Here is a 6859-nt window from a genome sequence, read left to right as displayed (position 1 = left end):
AGACCTACATACATGGAAAATATAAAAGAAGATAATCAAAATTATAAAAAAAAAAAAAACAACAAAATTGTTTATTTTTCATTTCAAACTGTTTTTGGTTTTTGACTTTGGAATTTACTTTTTTTCAATTTTTTTATTTTTTGTAAGTTGGTTGTGAGTTAAGACTTTTGATTTCTTGTGCAATACTCAAGTATTTAATATAATTTTGGAAATGATTTCGATTTGAATCTTGATTTAGAGTTAAAGCAAAGAAATATATAATCAAATAATATTGAGAAATAAATAATACTTTCCTATTTGTGAGACTGAGACTGAATGAATTACTATATATATATACAATACTCTTTAGCTTGTAGTGCTTTAGGCATTACAACAACAACAACAGCAGCAAATACAACAAACAAAGAAATAACTTTAGCATTGATTTGCCCGGCCGCAATTTCGATATTTTACAAACAAATGAAAACTTTTGCTAACAATATATTTTACAAAACGATAAAGGAAAATAGTTTTTCATACAATAGCATTTGGTTTATTTAAGCATTGTAATATATAACTATTATTTACATTAATATATATACATATAAACTATTATACATATATATATATATATATATATATATTTGTAATAGCACACGTTTGTAGCGTTAGAGAGTTAGTGGGAGAGCTATAGAGAGCTATACTAACTACGCCCTACGATGAGGATGCGAATTGTACAGTTATTTTGAAATCTGTTTCAGGATTCAAAACACAAAAACAAAAAAGTGACGACAACACGTAAATTTAAATGGAGAATAAATGACTGCTTCTTAGTGTTATAAGTGACTCTGATTTAGGTCAACACACACACAAAAAACAAAAACAAAAAATCATTGATGCGAATCAATTATAGAAATCAAATCCAAATATATTGCATTATATATTCGATAAGTAATTATATGTATGTCAACTTTTATTGCAAATCAATATATATATATATATATATTTATATATATTTCCATATTTATCTGTATCTGTCTCTGTATATTTATCTAATTACGTATATAGTGCATGTAGAGCCTTTGTTATTATTCATATTTATATTGGTATACACACACAATTTATATATATATATATACACATACATATATATATCTAATATTTAATTGAAAATTGTTTTTTGTGTCCACAAATGTACAAAATTGGTTCTCATACACAATTAAAAAACGCAGCGAATTTCATTTGCAATCATCATTATCGAAACAAATTGCAATTAAAACCTTAAATTAGTGAACAAATTTTGTTGAATCCATTTAAAATTGTTAGCGATATGTCTCTGTCATTCACCTTTTATGCCACAATAACAGAAAAGCAACAACAACAACAACAAACGCAAAAGCAAATAAATAAGCATGAAGCAAAAATAAATATGAATCCATAATTGACTATATACATGCATACATATGTATTGCGAATTATATGCGTAAATCTAAATGAAAATACAAAAAAATAAATGAAATTATGAAATTATTTGAACGCAACTTAAATTCCTATTAATTATATAAAATATCTCTAAAAATATATCTAAATGAAAACCAACAATTAATACCACGTACGATGAAAAGACATAAATAAAAACAAAATATTTCATACTAACAAAACTTTCTTATTATTTCGATTTTATTTTTGAAGCAAATCTTGGAGTATAAAAATATTATAAAGAATAGAATATTTCATTTCAATTCAATTTATATACATAATTTTCTAGGCATTTCTCATTTCAGCTTCTTAAGCTGCTTGAAGTGAGGTTTAAAGTGCAAATTTTAAATTGTAGCATACTTTTAGGAGCCTCGATTAAATTGAGCCTTTATTTAAATCGATTGCATTTGTCCTTATAGCAGCAGGTATTTTCAGGCAAGTTTTAAGTTATCTTGGCAAATTATCTTATAAACGACTTCAGAAATGCTTTAACGCTTCAGTTTTCTAGAATTTTTCCCTTTGAAAATGTGCAGAAGCTACAGATTTCATTCGTTTAAATGTCATTTAGTATAAGACTATAAGAACAGCAATCCATTCAATTATCGCAACTGATTTACCCAACTCAACTATATAAGTTTAACTCTCCAAATTCTTATATCTACATAAACCAGCAAAACTCTATCAAATCTAAGCATCAATTCAATCCAAAGCAAGCCTCGCATTTAGCTAGCTATTCTTAGCTATTCTTAGCTATTCTTCAGTTTGATGGGCAGCAAACAGTTTAATAAATCGCAACTAGATGTAAATGCCAATCGTAGTTGGCTCTGACTTCCTTTAGGTCGAGGCGCTGTCAATGCAAAATGGAAACATCAATCACGTGTCAATCAAGAGGGAAAGTGGGATACTTGAATGCTTATTGTGGACTCTAATAATAAGCTGGCCTCCTGCTGAACATGCAAATTGTGTGCGCTCTGGCATAAAAAAAGGACACCGACAACAGCAGCATCAGGAAAATGAAAAAAAAAAAACACACAAAATGGGAATAATAAAGAGATTGGCGATAATCACACACGCACACTCACACACACACACGCATACGAGTACTGACATGAGGTGCCACAGTCGGGTCAAACGCGTGCAGCCTCCCCTGGCCGCGCTCCAGTTGCAACCACTTTGCATGCTGCAACTTGCAATTTTCTGTGCATTTTTCGTTTGTGATTTTGCATAGAGTTTCGCTGCTCGCATTTTCCACATTTTCCACATTTTTGTTTGGCTGCATTTTTATAGACTTAAAGCGGATTATTTTCAGCGCATTGTGTGCGCGTGGCCTTTGTGTCTGTCCATTTCTGTCCGGAAATGCATGTGTCCGATCAAGCAGGGGTCCCAACGGCCGGACAATGGCTGCACGTCCTGCAATTGCATTCATGATGTGCGGCTGCCTTGTTAATCCTGTTCCAATTATGCGCATGTGAGTGCCTCGTATACCCTAATGGGCACTTTCCATTTCAGCCATTGTGTCCGCAGGCGTCCAGCCCATTGGACACTCACTCACACACACACACACACACTCATGCAGAGGGAGCGAGAGAATCTCGGGCACAAGCCAAAGGACTCTGCTGTCGGCAAAATATTGATTACACAGGCCCCTTTGAGCAAAGGACTATTTCATTTTTTTGCTACTCTGATTCTGTTTTTGTTGTTGTTTGTTTATTGTGCTGCCTGCATTTATTGAAGATAAAAATCAAACTGACCCAAGCCTGACCTCGCAGCACCCAGTTGAGGGCAAAGCCCTGCTCTCATTTCATACACACATGTTTTTTATATGGTGCGAATTGGAAGCGCATAATAATGGAAGATGCCCTAAAAGAAGTTCATAAATCTGAAATATATTGAGTTGCTGAGAGATTTTCTTTTAATGTTAAAGGGAAGTATAAAATGTCGTATAAAATGCGTGTGATACAAATATTTTATTATTGGAAACTATAATTACAATTAATAGGGCGCTGAAGTTTCCATGCTAAGACTCTTTTATATATTTTTTAAAGAAACTTTGTAGTAATACCTATAATAAACATTATACCCTGACTCTTCTTTCTCTAATATATAAATTTCAACTGTTTAACCTAGTTTTTTCGATGATTTTTTAGGTATTTCTATCTGATCATAGAAAACTAAATTACGAAAAGAAAAATATTTGTTTCCAGCGCTCTACTATGCGACTCTCAATTATTCCATTGCGCCTCGGAGCATTTTATGTTCAAGTCTCTGTACATTTTCGATATGTATGTATGTATGTATTCAGCTAGGTGACACTTTATATAATGTTTTCTTACAGTCTGTCCTTCTCTCCCTAGCTTCCTCTTTCCCACTTTGTATTTAAATTCCTTCTGCTCTTAATAGTTCTTTGCCTTTAATACTTACATTTTATGTCATGTATATATGTATATTTAAATTTGTAGTAAATATTTATGTCTATCTATGAATTTGAATACATAGGTCATTTGTCTCTGAATAATATTTATTCATTACAATGTATATATGTATGTATTTATGTACATATGTATATATTTGTAAACTTAATTATTTCTGATTTTATATTACCTATAAAATATTTATGAAACCCGCAATTCTCCTTAAAAGTGAAGTCCATGATTTTGTCTGTAGCACTCCATCTCAAGCACTCCTTAGTCACATTTTTTCCACTTTCACACATATATGTGCATATAATGCTATATAAGTATATAGATATCTATATACCACTTCTATATGTGTTTCATTTCACGTACCGTAAATCTCTGCCATAAACCCTCGCATCGTCTCACCCTCGTGCAACCGCCCTTTGCCGTGCTGTCATCAAACATTTTGCGGCATTGGCCGACGATTTGGCATGCCACATAGCACGGCCAACACTGTGGCACGTGCCATGATAAATTGCATCCCAGCCTCAGCCCCGGCAGTAGACATTCGCAAAATGTTGCACAATAATGCCACGCATTGCCGCAGGAGGAGGGTAAAAATGCGTTGCCACGCGACGTCGCCAATTTGTGTGCATAATCTGCAGAAATTCAATTTTTCGGGGTGGCACGGCGACCAATGTGCGAGTGTGCGTGCCGCTTTTTTTGTGCACTTTTTTATGCAATTTTTTGGGCCGCCAATCAGAGTGCTGATTGTTTTTTATGCCCTCCGCCTATCAGAAAGCAGGCCAGGCCACAGACCGCTGTATTACAGTCGGCAGCAGTGCGTATAACAGTCGAACAGACTGTATGACAAACTGATCGAGAAACGTACAGTTCCAAATATTTATCTAAAACGCAGATAACCAACAAAAGCAATTAATGTGCTCAGAGAGCATGTTCTGCTGCTTGCGCTCTCCCACTCTGCCTCTCTCTCTCCCTCTCTCTCTTTTGCTCGCTCACTGAGCGATCGCTACGTAAAAGTGTCTGTCAGCTACGCTTACGTTGTTACGTTCAGTGCTCAACACGGCGCGACTCAAATGTTTTTCCACACTCACACACACACGCGCACGCACTATGGCCATTCGCTGTCCCGCTCGCACACGCACGCACGCACACACATCATGTGCGTCGTGGCCGTGTTTGAATATTGTTTTTGAAGATACAGCTACAATTTCGGGTTGTCTTTTGTGCGCTGCACGTATGTGCGTATGTGTGTGTGTGTGATGTGTGCCTATGTTTGTGTGTGTGTGTGTTTCAGGCACTGTGGCCTTCCTAGAAATAGTAAAACGCAACTCAGAGTTCAGTGTGACGAAGTGCGTCGTGCGCAGCGGCAGCGTTTTTCAATCGATTCCGTTTTCCGAGTTTCATTTCCAATACGTTTCCATCTCTGGGCGAGTGTGTGTGCGTGCGTGTGTATCTGTGACTGCATCTATGTGTGCATTGTGTGTATATTCAAGTGCTGCATAGTGTAGGCAGCAGGAACATGCTGCAGTTGACATAAAATACTGAGCAATAAGAAGGAAATAAGAATCACACTAAATCACACTAAACTCTGAACTCTAATCAGCATGGAAAATCCCAATTTCAACAGCGAGGCAGCAGCAGCAGCACCAGCAGCAGCAGCACCCTCTGAAGGCGCCAGGAATAGCACCTCACCAGGTAATACTAGCAATCTCCCCTTTCCCTCTCCCCCTTCTTTGCCCTTCCCCTTCTCCACATTCACAAAGCCAGAGCGTATCCAAAATCAGTGAGGCCACAATAAAACTAGTTTCGCTTTTGTTTATGTGGCTGTTGCCCCATAAATAAAAGAAAAAAAAAAAAAACAACAACAACAGCAAACACGAAATCTTATCAAACTCAACGCTGATTGGCCACACAGCGATCGCTGAGTTGTTTTGGTTGATTTTCTGTTTTGCTATGTACTACGCAGTTCTTTATATTTGTTTTCCGCATTTCTGTTTTGCTTTTGCCATCCGACATTTTTTATTGGCAAATCATTTTTTATGCGCCTCTATGTATAAATTGGCATATGGGTGAACGTTGATCAACCCTCAAAGCGATTGCAAATCGAAACACTTTCACACCCCCCACCCCGAAAGTGCATGTGCAAAAACCGCCCTCTGACCCTACCCTAGCCTACCCTACCCCGTATAGCTGAACATTTTCTACACATTTCCCATGAATTTCTTTCGGCCTCAACTTTTTACTTGACTGCATTTCTCACATATTTCTGTGTCATTTATTTCCAATTGACAAGTTTTTTCCAAGTTACAAAACAAGTTTTCGTCTTACAACATTTTTGTAGGCAAATTTGGGCGCTTCTTTATTTTATAGTCGAGTGAATCGGCTAGAAAATTAAGCGCCAATAGAGAAATAGACGCGTTTTCCCGCACGTCGAAAGTCGCTCAGGCATGCGGTGGTTGTTTTTAGCTAAAGATCTTCTATATATATATTTTTAAACTAATTGAGAGATTTTACAATGGAAAGGTGCGGGACAGACAGAGTAGATGCTTCAGATGTGTCACACAAATATTCGTGGAGTAATTAAAATATGTATTTCGAAATGAAAACATGAAAACAAAGAAAGGAATGGCCGATAGGGCTCAGTTTTGATAGAAACAGAAATTTAAATATAAAGAATAATCGAATTCTTATAGATCTAGCCACTAGCTTATAAGAAAATAGTCCAATCAAGTAACAATCCACAATCAAAATCTATAAGTCTCAAGTATCCATATAAATCTCCATAAAACACTCATAGATCCGATCTCTTTTAGTCTTTTGACATTTCATCTAATCAATTTGAATGAAAACCCATTAATTTGAACCCTCTTTAATTGAAATTTCTAACCGCATTCTTAACGAGCCAGCAATTGTTGCAAGAAGACAACGAGCAACTCTTGAGGTTCGGTAGCAACAACCCTCTAGAAGAGAAAGGCATTTTA

Source organism: Drosophila mojavensis, unplaced genomic scaffold (genome assembly GCF_018153725.1).
Source record: "Drosophila mojavensis isolate 15081-1352.22 unplaced genomic scaffold, ASM1815372v1 contig_74, whole genome shotgun sequence".
NCBI classification, from domain to species: domain Eukaryota; kingdom Metazoa; phylum Arthropoda; class Insecta; order Diptera; family Drosophilidae; genus Drosophila; species Drosophila mojavensis.
The sequence above is the reverse complement of the archived record's forward strand: the minus strand, read 5'-3'. Positions refer to the sequence as shown.